The following is a 22,967-nucleotide window of genomic DNA, read 5'->3' on the forward strand; positions in this document are numbered from 1 at the left end:
AGTGACAAAACCAAATCCTGGCAAAAATTCAGAACACTTACACATTGCCTGACAGAATGTAAAAGTGTACAGCATGGTGGATTCTTAAGAAGCTAAACATGCAGGTGGCTTGCAACTCATAATGTGCACTTCTGGACACAGATTCTAAGGAAATGAAGGCCTATATGCACACATGTATGGGAATGTTCATAGTGCTTTATTTATAATGGTCACAAACTTGAAACAGTGCAGATGTCTTTCAAGGACTGAATGACTTAACAAACTGGGGCAAGTCCACAGCATGGGACACAAGTCATAATTGAAAGGAACTAACTGTTCACACACACAACAATCTGGATGAATCTCCCAGGAATAATGATGCTGAGTGAAGAAAGGCAATCCCAAAAGTGAGACTTGTTTGACATCTTGAAGTGACAAAATTATAGAAACAGAAACTAGATTAGTGGTTGGCTGGGATTAGGGAGATAGTGGGTGTGACAGGTAAATAGATGTGTGGCTACATAATGTCAAAACGTGGTGTCCTAGTATCAGAAATGTCTGTGTCTTGACTGTATCATGTCTGTATCATGCTGTGCTATTGTACTATAGCTCTGCAAGGTGTCACATTGGGATAATCTGCATAAAGGGAACAGGTATCTCTCTGCTGCGCTTCTTACAGTTGCATGTGAATCTACAAATTTCACAATAAAAATTTAGTCAAAAATGAATAGCATGTAAACCTTTATAAACAGATTAGGAAATTGGGCAGAAATTTGGACACTGTCAATTTCTCCTCTGAAGCTGAAAATAGATTGTATTGAAAACATATTAATAAAAGAAGCCAAGCGTTAGATTCATGAAGAGGTTCTTGGTCAATTTCAGACAAATCCAACTTTTTTTTGGCAATCACAGGACCCTTCCTTCTTTTTCCTCACATAAGGGTTCTGCCATGGTCCCTTTACCTCTCTGTAGCAGGGTGAGGGATATGAAGATTCTATAACCAAATATTTCATTTCCCCCTCACTTGTTGACCACACTTCTGGCAAATCAAGAAAGGTATGACAAGAAATTGACTTTGTGGAGTTTGCAAGTTAATTGGGGAAGTGTTAATAAAAGTCAGTGTGGAGGCTGGGCGCAATGGCTCACATCTGTAATCCCAGCACTTTGGGAGGCCGAGGTGGGCGGGTCACAAGGTCAGGAGTTCAAGACCAGCCTGGCCAACATGGTAAAATCCCACCTCTACTAAAAATATGAAAATTAGCCAAGCATGGTGGCAGGTGCCTGTAATCCTAGCTACTCGGGAGGCTGAAGCAGGAGAATCACTCCAACCCGGGAGGCAGAGATTGCAGTGAGCCAAGATTGCATCACTGCCCTCCAGCCTGGGCGACAGAGCAAGACTCCATCTTGGGGAAAGAAAAAAAAAAGTAAGTGTGGAAAGTTTGGGATCATCTCTTAAAGAACAAATATGAAAGCGACAGATACGGTGAAGCCTGGAGCATATAACAGCCTGCTTACTCTGAGTGGGTGTGTGTTCTCAGATCAAGAATAGTTGTTCATTGTTGCTGGAGGGAGAGGGGTTTTCTTGTAACAATAACAACAATAACATCAGCTGTCACTTAGTGAAATAAGTCCTACTGTGTCCCACAACAACAGTAGCACATTTATCAAGAGATCATTCCTAAGTGCTTTATACTTATTAACTCCTTAATCTTCACAATCACCCCATGAAGTAAGGACTATTATTTTTCTCATTTTACAGATAAGAAAACTGATTCATAGAGAGATTGAGTTATTTGCTGAGAGTAACTAAGGTAGTAATTGGTCAAGGTGAGTTGAACCCAGGCAGTATTTTGGAGACTCTAGAAAAGTCTTCCATTCCTGTTGGATGTCTGTAGAACGTGTGACACAATGTGAGTTTGGATTTGTCATTGAGGTGGGCTTTACATTGGCATTCGGTGTGTGGCTCCTGCAGGCAGCTCTGTGTGGATCCAGGATTAGCATCAGCTCTTTCTGCTGCAAGCACAAGGTCGCATCTCAGCAGCTGTCCTGCAAGTGCACCTATTCAAATACACAGCCATACACAGAGCTCTTTGTCTGGAGAAAAGGATATAAAAGTCAAAGTACTTTTCCTGCCAGCTATTTGGTTGATCAGGATGGAATATATTGTATTGTAGGACACAATTCAGATTTGTGAGTTATTTCCTCTCACCCTCCCCCGGCTGCTGAACACACACTTTTTCTTCTGACTTTTAGGAAGTGTTTCCTGTGCAACCACATCTCACTTTTTGCAGCATCTCCCACAAGACCACCTGGCTCCTTCCCACACCGTCCTCCATCCAGAGTGCAATTCCTAAGTCCCCTAGGGTGGCATTCTTTTCACATACATGATTCCAATCATAAATTTTCGCAGAGGTGTTCAGTGCAAATGGGACAGCTCCATTTCAGTGGGTGGGGGAAAGTTGGGGTGGAGGAGTTTCCTGAACCCTTTGCCCTTTTTGGAAACTCAGTGAGATTCTTTTAATCATCTGGATGAGCCCATGTGTCAAAGGCACAGGTAGCATGTGCTATCAGATCTATTGGTGCCTGCGTCCAATATGCATGTATAAAACTAAAATCTTTACTTTCCCCCTTGTTCTGTTTATGATGATGGGATCAGGAGTTGAGCCCTGGTGGCATTTAATTCACTGTTGGGGAAATGTTAGTTGCAAGTGCATTGCATTCCATGCTTGCTGTCTAGCCTGAATTTCATATTTTTATACAAAATCTTTTTTATTTATTTACTTTTTTTGGTTTTTATTTTTATTTATTTTTTGTGTGTGTGATGGAGTTTCGCTCTTGTTGCCCAGGCTGGAGTGCAATGGCCTGATCTAGGCTCACTACAACCTCTGCCTCCCAGGCTCAAGTGATTCTCCTGCCTCAGCCTCCCAAGTAGCTGGGATTATAGGCACCAGCCACCACGCCCAGCTAATTTTGTGTTTTTAGTAGACACAGGATTTCACCATGTTGGCCAAGCTGGTCTCAAACTCCTGATCTGGGGTGATCCACCCTCCTCGGCCTCCTTAAGTGCTGGGATTACAGGCGTGAACCACCGTGCCTGGCAAAGAAATCTTTAGGTTATCAACACACTTTATGTATCACGAATCTATAATATGTATTTTTACATACTCTGTGTCTTTTCTTCTCTGTTTGGATAAGGTATGTTTATGCTAACCTGTATTAGCAATGGGACTGGCGATTCCACAGCTTGCAGAAGCTACTGGAGCATGGGCAATAGGACCAGTGCTGGCCACGGCTTCTCCTTGTACCAAGTCCTCTGAGTGGCAGTGCCTGCTGACTGTCCTTCATTCCTTCTTGCTGGTCTGGAGGGAGTTCTCGGGCTGCTGAGCAAACGCTGCTGCCACATGACCTTTCCTGATGCGCCTGTGAATTCCTTCCTTCTGCCACTTCATTTTGGATACTCTCACTCTGATTTTTGCTCAGCGATGAATCGAATGGCCTGTCAGTGTTTTCCAGTAGAGATGAGCTATTTTCCACCCTAAGACATGGCTTCTGTAAACTAAATTTGCTTTAGTTTCAAAATCAAAAGCGAATGGGCCCACCTTTATGGTGGGAAGGTAGTGGGCACGGGAAGTCAAGGAACTCCCTGGGAAGGCCTGGCAGCAGCTCCCATGTCACTCCTCAGACAGTTTCTCAAAGGCTTATTTATCCTAGGTTGTCATGGATGTGTCAGCAGGGATGGTTTGGACACAGCTCTAATGCTGAGAACATGTAAATAAAAAAAAGGTCTTGGCCAGAGTTAGTTTCTGAAATTCCTCTCTCAATTATTGAGAATAGTTTTACTTTAACAAGCATTCCTTTCCCTTACAGTTCTGCTTCTCATTTGGCCCATCCTCTTGTGAAGTCATAATTTTGTGCTTATGATACAGCAGATAGTGACCAAGATGGAAACGATTATAATATCATAGGTGCCCAACATGCGTGTTTATAGCAGCACAATTCACAATTGCAAAAATATGGACCCAACCTAAATGCCCATCAACCAATAAATGGATAAAGAAAATGTGGTACATATATACCATGGAATACTACTCAGCCATAAAATGGACAAAATAATGACCTTTGCAGCAACCTGGATGGATTTGAAGACCATTATTTGAAGTGAAGTCACGTAGGAATGGAAAACCAAATATCGTATGTTCTCACTTATAAGTTGGAGCTAAGCTATAAGGATGCAAAGGCATAAGGACGATATAATGGGCCAGGTGCGGTGGCTCACACCTATAATCCTAGCACTTTGGGTGGCCGAGGCTGGTGGATCACAAGGTCAGGAGTTTAAGACCAGCCTGTCCAACATGGTGAAACCCTGTCTCTACAAAAATACAAAAATTATCTGGGAGTGGTGGCGGGTGCCTGTAATCCCAGCTACTTGGGAGGCTGAGGTGAGACAATTGCTTGAATCTGGGAGGCAGAGGTTGCAGTGAGTTGAGATTGAGCCATTGTACTCCAGCCTGGGTGACAGAGTGAGATTCTGTCTCAAAAAAAGAAGAAAAAGAAAAAGAATGATAGAATGGACTTTGAGGACTCAGGGGAAAGTGTGGGAGGTGAGTAAGGAATAAAAGAAAGACTACACATTGGTACAGTGTACACTTCTCAGGGTGATGGGTGCACCAAAATCTCAGAAACTACCACTAAATAACTTATCCATGTAACCCAAATTCACCTGTACCCCCCAAACTATTGAAATCTGAAAACAAATCACAGATGCCCAGCACTAAGGATGGACAGATGTGCAGGACGGAAGTAGAGACCTGCTCCATCCTCAGCCACTTGTCCTCTTCCCCACCCTGTCTTTTGTCCGGATCAGCTCAGGCAAACCAGTCTGCCTGCACTCCATCGTATTCTTACAATTTGCCAGTTGTGGCCTCAAAAGTTTGTACAACAATCTCTGGACCAGCTGTTAGCTGTTGTCTCCCAGGGCTCTGGGATTCCTCTGGGAATAAAATGAGGCCAGGCTTTCTGGGACACCTTTCAAGTGGGGAACTCTACAGCAGATGCGCTCATGGGCGGCAGCTGGAGGAAGTCTGGCAGAGATGACGGTACACGCCGCTGGGAACAGGAATGGAGCCTAACCATGTACTTGGATGGCTCGGAAAGAAAAGAGGATTTGGAAGGAAAGAGGAGGGAGATTCTGTATTTAAGATTAACCTTGGAGGGAAGCTCACACAGGAAGAAAACTATGGCCACCAAAATTCCAAGTTACTAAGCTTTTCAGGGGATGTCTTGGCCAACAAATTTAACCTTTTGAACAATTGCTCTTTAAAAGAAAACAAAAGAGGAGATGTTCACAATGTAATAACAGGAACAATGAGATTTTTGCTTGCGTGTACTGTTCTTGAACTTGATCTCATCCTACATTATTGTTCCCACCACAGTGGGTGACTGAAAACCAAACCACGCTGCTGCTCTCCTGGCCCCGAGGGTTCACTGGTGCTGGTGTTGCCCAACTTCTTAACCCTCCTCTGTCGAAATCCGAAGTGGGTGGATGTCTCTTCTGTCATTTCAGAGGAGGGAGGACTTAAACCTCACGGGCATTTTCACTGAAACACAGAAAGCTCTGCTTTTGCACAGAGGCTGGGCTTTCTGAGCACATGCCCTACAGCTGTCTCAGATATCTGAAGCCTTCTCAGTTTTTCACAGAATCATCTAAGTTCCGTAGCATATGAGCAGGGTTGGGAACCAGCCTTGGAAAACCTTCACTTCTTAGGTAAACGGAAATTAGCACGACTGGATGTGAATAGTCAGGGCTGAGCTAATGCAAACTGACCGAGCTTCTAGGCCAGTGTGGCTCAGAGTTTGCAGGAAAGTTCTGCCTGAAACCGTCTGATGAGGGCGTATGGGAAAGGCAACACTGATTTTGCCCTCACATGGACTTGCATTAGAGAAAATAACAGCCCTGGCCTGAAAAGATAATTTTGAGGCATGAGAAAACTGAAACATTGTTTGGCAGATTTGTTTTCTGCATTTTCCTGTTCGTGTATTTTAGTTTAAGTAAAAGTTAGGGGTTAGGAATCTATCCTGTTGCCCGTGGGCTTACTTTAATCAAGCAAACACACACTGTCTCTGTCTTGATGGAGCCTGTGTTACATGTAATTGGGGGGTAACCAACATAAAGAACTCTCAGGTTGAAGAATGAGGACTTTGAGCTTAGGACCACTGCAGTGTTGTAAACTATAATCCTTATTTCTGTGCAAAAAATCACTCATGAACTCTATAGAGAAGGTTGATGTTATAATAACTATTGGTGATAGGCATTCACCAGTAGATCACAGCCAGTATGGCTAACAGGACCCAGGTTTTCCATTTGAGAAGCGTTTGCTGGGAGGAGTTCCCCCAGGCAAGTGCTTGGTTCTGGAGTTGTCAGGGTCCATTTGCTGAGGGTCCATCACTGTTGTGATCCATATGCTTAGTGTCTTCCCGAGAATCTGCACAGCCCAGAGTTTTTGAAGATTAACAAATGGATTTGATTTCCACTTTGCAAAAACATTCCCTCAGTGGAAAATCGTTTTTGCTTCCCCATTAAGTGCTATGTGGGAGAGATCATCAAGTCTCCTTCTGGGAGTTTGCAAAGGAGAATTGTTAACAGTTCAGCCAGAACAGAGTCAAGACCTGCATCCCTGAGGGTGGGCTGAATTTTCCTCTGTGAGGTGGCAGGTTTTGAATAATTCTAAATGCAGGTGGCGTCATTTTCACTGGGTGTTATGTCTGATGGTCATGAAGGATTCAAGGACAACTTCAAATAGGGAATCAACGCCATAACTTCTAGCCCGTCCTTCCCACAGGCATGCTAACAGGCAAGATGGCTGGCAATTGTGGAAAACAGTCTCAAATGGCAAAAATGCAGTTTTGAGGCTGTTCCAGATAATTGCTGCTGGAGAGTTTAAGCTTTTGGTAGAAACTGATTTCATGGGCAGATGCTACTGTGGAGCCAGAGGTAATTTAGGTCTGAAAATTGGCCCCGTTCTGAAAGTGGTTGTTGTGGATGATTTCAGATAAAGAATCCACTCTGCCAGATTGGACAAAGCCTATTGGAGTATCAGATCTGTTGCAGTCTCTCTTTACTATTGCTGAAGGAATGATTCAGCTAATTAGAACTATGCTTACATGAGATCAGTGTATCAAATCACACTTTGTCTTTTGCCCCAAAATGTCTTTTTTTTTTCCACTCCGTTTGGTGGGCTTCTGGGACTGCAGAGCAAACCAGTGAGAACAAATGTTGTTTCTGTGTGCACAACTGTCCAGGCATCCCCTCCCGTGTGGAGGACCCGTGGTGGAGGGTGTCAGACGAAGTTTCTGGGATGATGCACCAGAAGGGCCTCTTACCATGTTGACTCCTTCTTTGAATCCAAGATTTTTGACTTAAGCATTAGTGTTTATCTTAACAGTAGTCTGATTTACAGTGGAGATTCTGAGTAATAGTCTAGCCTTGATAAGTCACTGAAAGATGAGACTCCGGGCTCTCTGATGGATGAAGGAGCAATGATAATGTTAGGCTGAGAGGCAGGAAGAAACCAGGGTTTGGGAACCTGCTTTGATAGGAAGAATTGCATCCGTGGAGAACGCCAAGTCGCCAGGCCTTGTTGGGCACACCTAGGTCTCTTTTTACTCTAGCCACTTGCAAGCTTGGGAAACACAGCCCTCTCCTCCTGTGCTCTCACACTGGATCCCCCAGCCCATCCTGCTTGCACATCATGACCAGCTCCAGGGTCGAGCCTCTCCCCTACAGCCACTGCTCCTGTTGCAGTTCAGCCTGCATGGCCTCTGGCCTCTCTGCATCATGGCCTTTTATCTGTTCTCACTCCCTCTACTACCAGTCACTTTCAGCTACTCCAGCCCAGCAGCTAGTTGCACTCATTGAGGACAGCAGCAATGATAGCGATAGCTACTGCCCAGTGCTTGCTTCCTGCATGGCAGGCACCTTCTAAGCACTTTACACATGTTGATCGATTTATTTATCCTCCAACGCTAGTATTATCCCCATTTCATAGATGAATAGACTGAGGGGTGAAGTCACGTAGATAGCACCTGGTAAGTTGCGTCTCAGGTCCCGATGTCATACACTCTAGTGAACCAAGTTACTTTTCAGCCATGGGTGGCCATCCCACATCCTCTAGGAACACCTGAGACAAGCCTACGTGTTTCCCTTTTCTCCTCAAATAGGCAGCACATCGGCCACGGGCAGCCTTGGACAAGAAACTGGAGTGTTGATCATCACATTGCTCCCTCCCACCCTCACCCGGGCCAGGAGCCGTGGCCGAGAAAGCCCTGGCCCGGATGCTAGACCTCAGCTTCGTATCCTCCCCCACTCCCAAGGGAACAGAGATGGTGAATAGATTCATCTTGAGTTCTGCCCTGGAGGACTGGCTGGGCTGTGGAATGTGTGTGGAGGAAGACCTTGAGGTGAAGTCTGCCCTGTGCCCAGTAGGGGAGCTATTTGCCAGCCCCACCTAAGGGCAGTTTCTCTGATGCTTCATTTTCTGTGCTCTGTGAGAATCACTGAACACACGGCCAGCAGTCTTCAGGGCATTTCTTTTCCCTGTTGGAGAGGCGCTGTTATTATGCTATTATTGGTCCACAATGCGCTGACTCAGTGGTTCCGGCATAACCCTCCCCTCCACGCTGACTCAAGCATTGGCCTGGCGTAGGCAAATGACTGAGCCCTTCTGGATGAACTCAGGGCATCTCTGAGGACTGCGGACCTGGCCCAGCCCTCCGCAGGGTGTAACCCTACTCTGGGGTGAGCTTTCATTCACTGTGGAGCAGGTGAAGGGCCCATGGTCACGGGCACCATCTACTTATCTAACGCTGTAGTTCAGTGTTCTAGAGAAGGGGAAATGGGCCAAGTTGATCGGTTCTTACACAGCAGAAGGCGTCACTGCTTGTACTGAGGTTTCAAAACTGTTACTGCCTCATTGATTCTGCAGTTTGATGTCTACCTTCTCAGTTGGAAAATAATGGACTTTCATAACTCATAAATGGCTTTATGAAAACCATTTCTTACCGTGGTAGCAGAAGAGATGAGCAGCTGACCAAGAAGGCATGACTGGGCAGGTCCAGGGTCAGCACTCCGGCCTCACACACTGCAGACGGGGTTATGCAGCCGTGGTCTCTTGACCATGCTGCTCTTTCATAAAGACTCCACAAACGGCTGCAAAAGCCAAAGGCTGGCCACCTTCTGTGCTGATGTTGTGACTCCAGAATGCTTGCAAAGGGGAATCCAGGCACAATCTTCAGCTATTGTGCATCCAAAAACGATTATGGAAATGATGCTGGTAAATCTCAATGACTTCCACATTGCCTGGCGCAGTTCCAGGACTGCACGGCTCCCCTCCCTCGCCTGTCAGACTGTTCCTTCGGTATCCCGTCTCCATGGGGCACTGACAGTAAAAAAAGTGCAGAGATATGAAATGTGGAATTGGCATTTCCCCCATAATTATCTCTCAATCAGACAGTATTTGAACAAGACTCCTCGGCCTCAGAGAGGGGGCTGGTGGAAGTCTCCGTGTAGACCAATCTTTTTGATTTTTTTTTTTTGCCTATTGTTCTGCTGAACCTGTGCAATACCATATTGTCCTTCCAGTTCTTTTCTTCCCTAAAACATGTTTTCAGGTTTCTCATCCTTTAAAGTAATTAGCATTTTAAATGTTTCCCACAGTTGGCAAATCTTAGTTTATATTCAAGGTGTGGAAGTTCTCATTCCAAACCATTTAATGGAAACAATTCTTCACATCTTCTAGGTAAACAAATGCTAGCCTTTTGTTAACTGTTTACTTCACCACACTGTTTATTTTTCTTCAGTTGCTCCACAACATTAGGTTTTATACAGCATTCAAATTCTGTGATTTCTTTGATTTCTCTTTTCTTTCTTAGAAAACAATCATGGGTGGGTAGGTAGAAGGAAACTACCCTTGGCTCCCGTGAGTGGCTTTCTCCTCCAGCACCAGGTTCTGGCTAACCGTAAAGTTCCTGGCAATGATCAGGTTCAGCCAGCATACCACAGAACACACAGCGTGCCAAGGGCCTTCTCTGGCTGTGGTGCCTTTCTTGCTCCATCCCTCCTTTTCCTTTTCCTTCTCCTTCACCCTGGGCCACCAGTTGGGGCTGTGTGACCTTGGGCAAGGTATTCCCCCTTACCATATTTAAATGGGAATCATAGCAATACCAGCCTCAGACAGTTGTCCTGAGGGTTTTAACGAGTAAATGCACACAGAACATTTATTATTTATTTATCTTTGGCTCTGTTGCCAGGGCTGGAATGTAGTGACACAATCATAGCTCACGGCTGCCTTGAACTCCTGGGCTCAAGGGAACCTCCTGTGTCAGTCTCCTGAGTAGCTGGGACTATAGGTGTGGGCTGCTGTGCCTGGCTAATTTTTTTTTTTTTTCTTCTGAGACGGAGTCTTGCGTCTCGCTCTGTCGCCCAGGCTGGAGTGCAGTGGCAGGATCTTGGCTCACTGCAAGCTCCGCCTCCCAGGTTCATGCCATTCTCCTGCCTCAGCCTCCCGAGTAGCTAGGACTGCCACCACACCCAGCTGTTTTTTTTGTATTTTTTAGTAGAGATGGGGTTTCACCGTGTTAGCCAGGATGGTCTCGATCTCCTGACCTCGTGATCTACCCGCCTCGGCCTCCCAAAGTGCTGGGATTACAGGTGCGAGCCACCGTGCCTGGCCGCCTGGCTAATTTTTAAGTTTTAGTAGAGATGGGGTCTTGCCATCTTGCTCAGGCTGGTTTCACACTCCTGGGCTCAAGTGATCCTCTTGCCTCAGCCTCCCAAAGTGTTAGTATTACAAACATGAGCCACTGTGCTGGGCCACAGAGAATATTGAGACTAGTCTGGTATGTGGCATGTGCTGTTCAAGTGTTTGTGATGATGCTCTTTATTGCTATGGTCATTCTCTATTTCAATTTCTCCTTGGCGCTTATCACCAGCTAACATACTATAGATATTTCCTTACTTAATTGTGTTTATCGTCTGCTCCATTAGAAGGTAAATTCTGGGCAGGGCCCGGTGGCTCACGCCTGTAATCCCAGCACTTTGGGAGGCCAAGGCAGGCGGATCACAAGGTCAGGAGATCGAGACCATCCTGGTTAACACAGTGAAACCCCGTCTCTGCTAAAAATACAAAATATTAGCTGAGCGTGGTGGCGGGTGCCAGTAGTCCCAGCTACTCGGGAGGCTGAGGCAGGAGAATGGCCTGAACCCAGGAGGCGGAGCTTGCAGTGAGTCAAGATCGCTCCAATGCACTCCAGCCTGGGCGACAGAGCGAGAGACTCGGTCTCAAAAAAAAAAAAAAAAAAAAAAAAGGTAAATTCCATTATTCCATTAGGGTGGAGATGTTTGTCTGTTTTGTTCACAACAGCATGTGGAGACTAGAGCAGGCATCTGGCAGGTGTGCTCCACAAATGTTTGTGGATGCAACTGGTACCACCAGGCTGTATAAAAAACAATTTAAAAGGCCTAGCAATTTTAAATAGGGTTGTGTCAGGGATGCCATTTTGGGGGCCTCCTGTTTTTGCAGACCCACCTTGGTACCTAGGATGCAGACTTATTGGGCTCCAAACCTCCAGGACAGGGCAAGGCTTGAAGTGGTTATTTGGAGCTAGTTCCCAGTGAAGTGTTTGCATCACTTGGAGTGTGGGCTGGAGGAATAGGGACACAGGGACCCCAGACCAAAGCCATGCGGGAATCCAGAACTCAGCACTAGGAAGAAGGGCTTGGGGGAGCCAGATTTTAGGAGAAATGTGCCATGTGTCTATTCAAATCAGCTACAGGAGGTGAAGGCAACAGCCCTTTCCCTGGAGTTGTTCAAAGCTGAATAAGATTAGAATCCAATAGCTATAATGCAACAGAAGGAAAAAAAAGCTCATCTATCACTGATAATTCCAATAAAACTCTGCACTTTCTTTGCAGAAAATGCATCTATGAGCATCAATTCACTGTGTCCTGTCTGGCTTCAGGGCCTCAGAGGCATCCTGAAGAGCATCCGGGGAAGCCTTAGAGCCATGGGCTTCTCTGCTGAGAACTGGTGATGTCACACAGGCCAGAAGCTGACAATTTAAGTCAATTCACTCTCCAAAAATGTTGCACCCCTACTATGTGTTAAGCTCATTAAAGTTGGAGAGTTGAATGAGCTAATGTTCATGAATCGCTGTGATGCAAACATGCCTTCAGAAGGGGAGAGGGTCCTTCCCTGGGGGCTTCCACAGACTTCACAGAGGGCAATGCTGTAAGGTGATGATCCACCGGAGGGGATAGAGGGTGGGGACAGGGAGATGGAGGCTTTGTCAGAATCCATGGCACACCTCCCGGGCAATTGGAGCTCAAGCCTGTATTTTGGCGAGAAAGTCAAGCAGAGCTGTAGCCCGGCGAGATGCATTAGTCAGTGCAACAGTAGGGAAGACGTTTCCAAAGAGGGTCGCCTTGCATGTGGAGAGATTTCTTGGTTTGATGAAAACACCTGGGGAAGGAACAGTGTGACTGGAGGGACTTGGATCAGGGTCCTCTGGCGCAGGTGGCCTGGGCCATGGGAAGCCCTGGGTGCACCCTGCTCCATGCTGAGCTGGGCTCTGGAAAGCCTCTGCGCTTGCGTCTCACCTCATCACCCTCTGAGCGTCGCCCCCGTCTTGCCACTCTCTCTCCCAGCCTCGTTTTGTCCCCTCTCCCTGCACACCAAGCTCGGCCTGGGCCCCTGTACCCTCCACATGGAGCTTGCACCCAGGAGATCTCATCCAGGGCCTGGTTTGAAATTCCATTTGTATACCAAGGACTTTTCAATCCTTTTTTCCATCCTTGGCAGGCCTCAGAGCACACTCCCCGCAACCCCCCAACAATTCCACCTGTCTTCTTGCCATGCCCACTGGGGTATCTAATGGGAATTTCAAAGTTAACAGGGATACAAGTTAGGTTTTTATCACCACCCCCTCTCCTTCCCCCACCCCCAGAATTCTCATTTCAGGAAATGAGACCACCACCCACTCAGTTCACTTGAGTGAAAACAATGGGGCTTCCGCGATTCCTTCCGTCTCCACTCCCACACACCCAGCCTGCTGACGAGCACCGCTTCCTCTCCCTCCAAGTGCACCCGGGCATCCTCCCCTCAGCTCCGGTGCCCTCAGCCCCCTCATCCTGTCCGGCCCAGGCCGGCAACAGGCCCCCACGTGGCTTCCCTGTGCCCCCGGCCTTCCACTACAGAGTCCCCAGGCAGCTGCCCGGAGGATCTTTTGAAACTGTCATCAGATGACTGCCCTGCTGCACAGGAACTCCCAGCGTCCTGATAACATCAGCGTGGTCCTTCTGCCCTGTCCTGGCTTACTAAGCTCTGATCTGCCCGCGTCTGCCCGCCTGACCATAGCTAGTCTTCCTTTTCCTGGAGCACTAGCTGGTCCCTCCGCGGGCCTGGCCGTTTCCTGGCCCAGGACGCTCCTGCCCTTGCTCCCTATGCCTGGGTCCTTCAGCACCCTGAAGCCAGCCCCTGCAGAGGGCTCTCTGAGCCGTAACCTAACGCAGCACCTGCTGTGGTCTCTGGGCTTTCCAGCCCTGCTCTGTGACTGTCAGTGTCAGGCGCGGCTCTGGGCGGTCTTTGATGCCTTCCTGTCCTTTTCCCCAAATCGCAACTGTGCGTATGAGCAGAAGGGAGTACTGCACACCCAGGCCCTGGGGTGGCACCTGGCTTGCAGCAGGTGCTCACTGCATCTTTGTGGAGAGCTTAGCTTTGGTGAACGCCCCCTGAGGCCCATGCCCCCGCGGACTCGCTGCAGGCTGGGTGGGGCACGGCCATAGCAGGTGTCTCCTGGGGGGCCGGCACAGCTCGGAACCCCAAGACCGCCAAAGAACTAGCTCAGGGGATCCCATTTCCCTTGGCTGAGGGGCCCACAGCCCGCGCGTCCCAGGACCAGCTCTCAGGATGGGTCTGTGCGCCTCTCCAAAGGCGCCTCCGTGGAGTGCTGGCAGGGGTCTGGGAAGGGCGGGAGACTGGGCAATGCTGGCCCCCCCACTCCTGCCAGACCCTCTCCCTCCCTCCCCTCGGAGCAGGAAGGACCTGATTCAAACAGCCCAGGAAACCTCTGGTGTCCCCAGCAGCCTTTCGGGGCCAGGGATTTTATTTTAGAGCTTTGTCAGCAGTGGACGGCAGGGACTCCCAGTGCGGGTCCCCAGTCGTACAACCTGAGCTAGGAGCTGGGCGCCAACTGTATGTGTGAGAGTTGTGAGTGTGGGTATTCATGTATGTGGATGTAAGTGCGTGAGTGTGTGTATTCATGTGTGAGTGTGTGAACATGTATGTGTGTGAGCATTGTGCATGTGAACATCTGTATGAGTGTGAGAGTGTGAGCATGTGGTGTGTGTGGACATGCATGTGTCTGTGTGTATAAGGATGTGTTTATGAGTATGTGTGTGGTGTATTTTTATGTATGTGAGAGTGAATGTGTGAGTGTGATGTGTGTAAATTGGCTGTGTGAGTGTATGAGAATGTGTGTAGTGTATGTAAGTGTGTGAGCATGTTCAAGTGACTGAGTGAGTGTGGTGTGTGTGTAGTGTGTGTCTGAGATGTGTGCAAGTGTGTGAGCTTGAGTGTGAGATGTGTGTAAGTGTGCAAGTAAGCGTGTTAGTATGTGTGATGTGTGTGTATAAGTGTGTGAGTGTATCTGTGTGTGATAGGTTGTACAAATGAGTGTGTGAGCATGAGGTGTGTCTGCAAGTGACAAAGTGTGGTGTGTATGTAGTGCATGTTTGTGTGTGAGCATGTGTGTGAGGTGTGTGCAAGTGTGTGTGTATGCTCTTGTGCAAGTGAGTGTGTGAGCATGTGTGGGAGGTGTGTAAGTGCGAGTGTGTGTGTGTGAGAGAGAGAGAGATGGATGAGGAGGAGAGCCAGTGGCTACAAGAAGCCGGGCTGTGGGATGTCTGAGGAAGAAGGGGCCTTGCTGAGGGGTCACGGGGGCTTTGGAATTGCAGGTGGTGTCCAGAGGGCATCGGCGTCTGTGTGTGAGGACCTGGGACACCATAAGGGGCGCAGGAAAGACAAAGAGGGCGGCACAGACCCAGGCTCAGGGCAGCTGCCCGGTTTGCCTCGTGCACACTGATGGGCTGGGGTTCTCGTCCTCCTCATTCCCAGCTTCTGGATCCCACAGCAGGCGCTGCTGATTCTCTTCTCCCGGTCCCGGAGAGTCACTAGGATGTGTGCGTTACCCCTCCCCCTCCCCACAGACTTTAGTCTACTTTATTTTAATTTTATTTTTTATTTTTTATTTTTTTTTGAGACGGAGTCTCGCTCTTTCGCCCAGGCAGGAGTACAACGGCGCCATCTGGGCTCACTGCAAGCTCCGCCTCTAGGGTTCACGCCATTCTCTTGCCTCAGTCTCCCGAGTAGCTGGGACTACAGGCGCCCGCCACCACGCCCGGCCAATTTTTTGCATTTTTTAGTAGAGACGGGGTTTCACCATGTTAGCCAGGATGGTCTCCATCTGCTGACCTCGTGATCCGCCCGCCTTGGCCTCCCAAAGTGCTGGGATTACAGGCGTGAGCCACTGCGCCCAGCCAGACTTTAGTCAGCTTTATTAATCATCTTTCTGGAATGTAATTTATAGCAATACCATTGACTCTAAGATGTTATCCGGTATGACACATTCCAACTTCTGAGGAGTGAAGAGGTGAAATTAGAAGAGATGGTGGCCTATTTGTCCTCTCCTGAGTTGGGAAGCGCAGGGGCTGCCAGGGGCCTGGCCACTGCCTGGGCTGCCAAGCTCAGGAGCCCAGCCCGGCTTCCAGGGCCTGGGGTGCACAGACAGGGTTGGGGTGGAGGGGCCCAGGGTTGTCCTGGTATCCTGCTTCCTGCCCCACACCTCAGCTGCTCTCTAGGGTCTGCTATGTTGGAGAAGCTTCCAGGAGCCCCTGGATCATTCTGAGCTGGGTCCAGTGTACTATTTTTCTGGAATCTTTGGGAAGCAACTTCTATTCCACAAGGATCTCCCAGTTCAGCTGCCCCCAAACCAATGCCCCCAGAGCAGTTTTCGGTTCATTTGGTGAGTACCTGCGGCACAGACCTGAGCCTCACTGCGGGCCAAGGATGACTCCAGGCTTGAGGGCCACTGTGCCTCCAAACACTTCCTGACGGACACACACATCCTGTCAGATACGATAGGTACTTAGGATACATATTGCAATTATTAACAGTATATTTTTATATCTTATAAAAATAAGATCACTTTGCGGCTTCACAGTCTGGACAAATTACACTGTAACCCTGTAAAAGAAGAGAGTAAAATAATGTTTGATTTTTATTTTTAATGAAGTTTTTATTTTGGATTAACTTTGTTTTTTTGTTTGTTTTTGAGATGGAGTCTCGCTCTGTCACCCAGGCTGGAGTGCAATGGTGTGATATCGGCTCAGTGCAACCTCCGCCTTCTGGGTTCAAGCGATTCTCACGTCTCAGCCTCCCCAGTAGCTGGGATTACAGGTGCCCACCACCACGCCTGGATAATTTTTGTATTTTTAGTAGAGGTGGGGTTTCACCATGTTGGCCAGGCTGTTCTCAAACTCCTGACCACAGGTGATCCTCCCACCTTGGCTTCCCAAAGTGCTGGGATTACAGGCATGACCTAACTTGGGTTTTATAGATAAGCTACAAGTACAAGAAGTTCCTGTCTACCCTTCACCCCATTGTCTCATGTATTAATAGCTTACATAATTGTACTATATTTGTCAAAATTAAGAGATTAACGTTGGTAAATTACTGTTAACCAAGCTCCAGACTTTATTCAAATTTTGCAGGCTTTTCCACGGATGCCTTCTTCTGTCCCAGGATCCCACTGAAGATACCATGTGACAGTTAATTGTGTCTCTGGAGTCCCCTCTGAGACAGTCACTCAGGCTTTCTTTGTTTTTCATGGCCTTGGCAGTTTTGAAGAGTAGTGGTCAGATAAACCTGTAGAATGTTCCTCAGCTTGGGTTTGTCTGATGTTTCCTCATGATTAGACTGAGGTTACAGGTTTGTGAAAGAATACCACAGAGGGAATGTGACCTGCTCCTATCAGGGGTACATGGTGTGAATATGACATCACTGATGTTAACCTTGATCACTTGGCTAAGGTGCTGGCCGCCAGGAATCCTCACCGCAAAGTCACCACCTTTCCCTTCCCACACCCTGTTCTTTGGAAGTGAGTCACCTGGTCCCACTCACACTGAGGGAGGGGAACAGAGCCCCGCTTCTGGGTGGGAATCTGCACAGATTATTTGGAGTGCTTCTGGAAGGACAATTCGTTTCTTCTTCCCCATTTATTTATTTACTCAATGATTTATTTCAATCAGTATGGACTCATGTATATTTATTTTATTCCTTAAGCTATAATCCAATGCTATATTTTGTGTTTTGATGTTCAGATTCTTCCAGCTTTGTCCACGGGCAGCACTCTCAGGATGGTTCCTGGTCCCTTTGGCATGCCTTCATTTGTTTGCTTTGTGAGCACTTCCTTGATTTCTGGCATTATTAGATGCTGAAGGTCATCTTATGTATCCCCTGCCCTAGGCCTAGGATCAGCCATTTCTCCAAGAAGCCCTTGTTTCTCTTATTGGAGGATGTTATGTAGAAACCAAGATCTGGCCATAGTTGTACTCATTGCTACTAAGGTATCATTCCATCTAGGCCTTCCCCAACAGACAGAGCTAGGAAATACATGAGTGGCTATTAACCCAGGTGTACACATGTATTTATAATTGCTTCTGGATTCATGTATATCTCTCTATATATAATGATAAACTAAGTGTTAAGTTTATACTGGTATCTCTGACTCTAATCCAGTAGTCCAGGGTTAATTCTAGACTGCCTCTCATGCTTTTTTTTAAATAACTTGTGTTGTGACAATGAGAAACCAGACCCCTATTGTCATTTATTCATTTATTTGTTCAGTCCTAGTATAGACATAAAGTACTTTCTGAATTGTTAAAACAGTTTTACCAACTACAGTATAGTGTATATACAGTTTCATTTTAACTTTTAAATAAACAATTTTTATAGGAGCTTTATATGTACAGAAAAACTGGAAATTATACAGAGAGTTATCATGTAGTCCATATGCAGTTTTCCCTGTTATTAACATCTTATATTAGTATGGTGCATTTGTGATTAATTAATGTGACAATTAGTGATCTTAGTACATTTGGGCAGCTGTAAAAAAACACCATAGACTAGGTAAGGGAAAAACAGCAGGCATTTATTTCTCACAGTTTCGGAGGCTGTGAGAAAATCCAAGATCAAGGTGCCAGCATAATCAGTGTCTGGTGAAGGCTTGTTTCCTGGCTCATAGGTGGCATCTTCTCTGTGTGTCCTTACATGGTGAAAGGGGTGAGGCAGCTCTCTGGGGCCTCATCCCATTCATAAGGGCTGCACCTTCATGAGCTGGTCACCTCCCAAAGGCTTTATCTCATAATACCATCACATCAGGAATTAGCTTTCGGTATATGAATCTCTGGGGCATACAAACATTCACAAAGCCAATACCTATTTCAGGTTTTCTTGTTTTGACCTTTTTGCATTATTTCTGTCCCAGCATCCCATCTAGGATACCATATTACATTAGTTGACATAGCCCCTCATGGCAGTGACAGTTTCTCAGACTTAGCTTGTTTTTGATGAGCTTAGCAACTTTGAGGAATGCTGGTCAGGTATTTTGTAGAATGTCCTGCTGTTGAGATTTGTCACATGTTTTTCTCATGATTAGACTGGTGTTGTGGGTTTTCTGCACAGAGATAAACTGCCATTTCCATCATGTCATATCAAGGTTACATACTATGAACACGACTCATCACTGCTGATGTGAACCTTGGTGACCTGGCTGCAGTGGTGGTGCTCAGGTGTCTCCTCTGTGAAGCCACCCCCTCCCATCCTGTGCTCCTTGGAAGGAGGTGACTGCACAGCCCACACTTAAGGAGCGGGGAGTTAGGCTCACCCCCTTCAGGGTGAAATGTCTACATAAATTATTTGGAATTCTGCACAGGAGTTGTGTCTCTTCTTCCCAAGTATTTATTTGTTTATTCAGGCATTTATTTAGTTATATGAGTATGGACTAATGGACATTTATTTTATACTTTGAGTTATGGTCCAACACGACTTAATTTTGTTGCCTGAATTGTTACAGTTTTGTCCAATGGGAGCTATTTCAGTTGGCTCCTGTGTCTCTTTCACATCAATTAAAAAAATTTTTTTTAGCACTTTCTTACTTTCTGGCACTACAAGATGCTCCTGGCTCATGTTACATATTTTACATATTTTCTGTCCCGGGCCTAGACTCAGCCATTTCTCCAGTGTACCCTGGTTCTTCTCATTGGAGAATGGTATTTAAAACCATGCTGGTGCTCCTGGGGTGTTTTTGTTTCTGGGTCCTCTCAGCCTACATAGTGTGGAGGTATGTGTGTGTAGTAACTCTGGTATATACACTTATCTATAAATAATTATATGTAAAACTAGCTGTGTCTATTTTAAGCAAAACAGAAATTCATACTGATGTCTCTCATCCATTACCCCATGAGTAATTCTAGCTTTTTTCTTTTGCTTATCTCTAACCTCCCCCTTCAACAGTAAGAAGCAGGAAGCAGGCTCCCACCATCTGCCATCCCTTAGTTATTCAGTTCCAGTGTTCATCTATAGCAGTATCAGAATTGTTAACCAGTACCCCCATGGGAAACAGCTTTATCAACTAAAGTAGAGTGCTTACCAACAGTTTCTTTTGTCTGTAGTCCTATAGACCCTGCTCATTCCTAGAGTTGCTTAAGTCAACACTTTTCCACCCTAACCCCTTTGGGGAGATTGTTTGTTAATACAGCTAGATTCTTTTGTCACATACTGCATTCCATCCTTGGGTACCTCGACCTCCTGAACAATTTTAGTTTTAAATTAGCATCCATTAAGATTCATTCTATATGCCATAAAGTTCTATGTGTTTTGACAAATAGCACTCTGTATCCACAATTATAGGATCATACATATTATTTCTGTCTTGCCTTCTAGATAACATTTAGTATTATCTGGTTTTAGGATCTTCACCTTTCAATAGGTATGTAGTAGTAACGTATTAAAATATTAATTTGCATTTTTATAATGATAATTGAGGTCTACATGCTATTTACCATCTATACATCATTGTTGAAATTCGCCCCTCTTTTTAGTGTTATTTTTTATTGTTGAGTTTTAAGAGTTCTTTATAAACTCTGGATATGTTTCTTATCAGATATATGATTTGTGGGCCAGGTGAGGTGGCTTGCGCCTGTAATCCCAGCATTTTGGGAGGCTGAGGTGGACAGATCACTTGAGGTAAAGAGTTCAAGACCAGCCTGGCCAACATGGTGAAATGCCGTTTTTACTAAAAGTACAAAAATTATCCAGGCATTGTGGCACACACCTGTAATCCCAGCTACTCAGGAGGCTGAGCCAGGAGAATTGCTTGAACCTGGGAGGTGGAGGTTGCAGTGAGCTGAGATCCAGTCTGGATGACAGAGCAAAACTCCGTATCAAGAAAAAAAATAATAATACATGATCTGTAAACATTTTCTTTCAGTCTATGGTTTGTCTTTTCATCCTATATTAGTGTCTTTCATAGGTGGAAAGTTTTAATTTTAAATTTTTTCTTTCATTAACAGTGCTTTTGGTATAGTTCTTATCTTGATCCCACTCTTTTAACATTTGTGGATTGGATGTGTGAAGTTTCTTAGATTTAAAAGTTACCTTGTCAGTTTAAAAAATATTCTTTTGGAATTTCAAATAACCCAAGAAGAGTCATTCTAATTACATAGCAAAATTGAACCTGGTTAATAATTATAGAAAACACCACGAAACTTCCACAGTCTTTTAAAAATGACCATATGTATTGTTTCTTGCAAAAGTTTTGAAAACTAAGCTAACATGTTTGTGTATTGTAAATTTTTTTTTGAATTATTATGATACTATATTTATATTAAATTTCTTTATGGATTGCACTAGTTTAGGTGCTCTTTAAACAGGCCACTTATATAGAGTCTGCCTTTTAATACCTGCATTAATAACAGCAGCACCTATTTATTAACTCCCTCTGTGTGGAAGATATGCAAAGCACTTCACATGAATTATTCTATTCACTCATCATTATTGAAAACAGTCAGCATTACTGTTCCTGTCTTTTAGTGGGGGACACAGTGCAGAGAGGCTGGATGCCTTGAACTTGCAATTCACAAGTGGAGAGCCAGGGAACCAGATAAAGTCCATTGCCTCTATAAGATGCCCCTGAGAAAGCAGGAGTACCAATGAATGGCTCCATGGAATAGCTGCTTGGAATCCAGATACAGAATTATAGAAGCACAGAGCTGAGAGGGACCTTGGACTTCTTGTAGTCCAGTGTTGGTGCATTTGGCTGCACGTTGGAATCCCGTGGAAAGATGGGATAAAATACGAACACTGCCCAACCCCAGCTGTAACCTCATACCTTTAACCATTTCATGCCACATGGTTCCAAGATTTCACTTTGCCACTGGCAGACTCTGATTTGATTAGACAGAGGTCTGGCCTGAGTAGAGAAAAATGTTAAAGCAGCCAGATGACTCTAATGTGCAGCCAAGGTTATGAACCACTGGTGTAGTCCAAACTCCTGCTGAACGTTGGCATTCTTCTTCAGAATTCTCAGGCAGCCTCTGACTTGAAGATTTCTAGCAATGGGACACTAAGATGTGTTGACAAAAGGAGCATATTTCATGTCAGGCAGCACTTTCTGTGCCTCGTCGCATTTAATTCTCTTCAAACAATCATGATGTACTGTTAGTCGTACCTGTAGTAGGAATCCCATCGTACAGATGAATGTGTTACCATCCCTTTTTTTTTTTTTTTTTTGAGACAGAGTCTTGCTCTGTCTCCCAGGCTAGAGTGCAGTGGCGGGATCTTGGCTGGCTGCAACCTCTGCCTCCCGGGTTCAAGAGATTCTTCTGCCTCAGCCTCCTGAGTAGCTGGGATTACAGGCGCACATCAGCACGCCTGGCTAATTTTTGTATTTTTAGTAGAGACGGTTTCACCATGTTGGTTAGGCTGGTCTTGAACTCCTGACCTCGTAATCTGCCTGCCTTGGCCTCCCAAAGTGTTGGGATTACAGGCGTGAGCCACTGCGCCCGGCCTGCATCCCCAGTTTTCACAGGCTCAGTGCCCGAATGAGCTGCAGTGCAGTCTGGCTGGCTCCCCAACCTGTCGCACAGGCCTTGCTCACCACTCCTGACTTTTCAAGGCAGTTGATTTCACTGTTGAATAGTTCCCTATTCGAATAAAGCTCTTCACTCCAATGTTATTCGTTGCTCCGGGTTCCGTTTGTAAAGAGGAAGGCTGCACAGACCTGTCTGCTCCATTGAGACAGTGAAGGCCATCTCACAACCGCACGTTGAGACTCGCTTCCCCATGACACTTCTGTTCCTCTCACGGTTCCTCACAGCACCAGGGCCAAGATTCTCTTGGGGCTGGTTCCCTGCCTCGCAGTCCTGCCTGACATTTTGGGGCTTTGGGGCAGTGACTCGGTTCGAAATGGGCAAGTCCTACGGCTGAGTTTTGATCCTCTCGGAGTTCAGTGGGTCTCACCCCATCCCCCATTTTCTGTTGTTTCTGCAAAGGTTTCATTAGCCCTCCAGACAGCTCCATCACAGAGTGGCTCATATTGACGGATTTTTGCTCGTGAACTTCTGGCAAACAACCTGGTTTCCCAAACTTGCATTTAAATAGTTGGCTTTTTTAGGGTGGGTGTGGTGTCTCACGCCTGTAATCCCAGCACTCTGGGAGGCCGAGGCGGGTGCATCACGAGATCAGGAGATCGAGACCATCCTGGCTAACAGGGAGAAACCCTGTCTGTACTAAAAATAGAAAAAAATTAGCCGCCTGTAGTCTCAGCTACTCGGGAGGCTGAGGCAGGAGAATGGCGTGAACCTGGGAGGCGGAGCT

The 22,967-nt window shown here is 46.2% G+C and overlaps 2 long non-coding RNA genes across 2 annotated transcripts in view; both read left to right on the forward strand.

Moving 5' to 3' along the window:
- Positions 1–22,967, forward strand: part of LOC115830635 — a 148,602-nt gene that overhangs the window by 62,636 nt on the left and 62,999 nt on the right. The gene's annotated exons all lie outside the window — the stretch shown is intronic.
- On the forward strand, positions 8,673–12,172 carry LOC115830636. The gene is made up of 2 exons (XR_004026164.1): positions 8,673–8,799; positions 11,948–12,172. It is a non-coding gene; the product is annotated as an uncharacterized LOC115830636 (long non-coding RNA).

The sequence above is a fragment of the Nomascus leucogenys genome, chromosome 16 (genome assembly GCF_006542625.1).
Source record: "Nomascus leucogenys isolate Asia chromosome 16, Asia_NLE_v1, whole genome shotgun sequence".
Lineage (NCBI taxonomy): Eukaryota > Metazoa > Chordata > Mammalia > Primates > Hylobatidae > Nomascus > Nomascus leucogenys.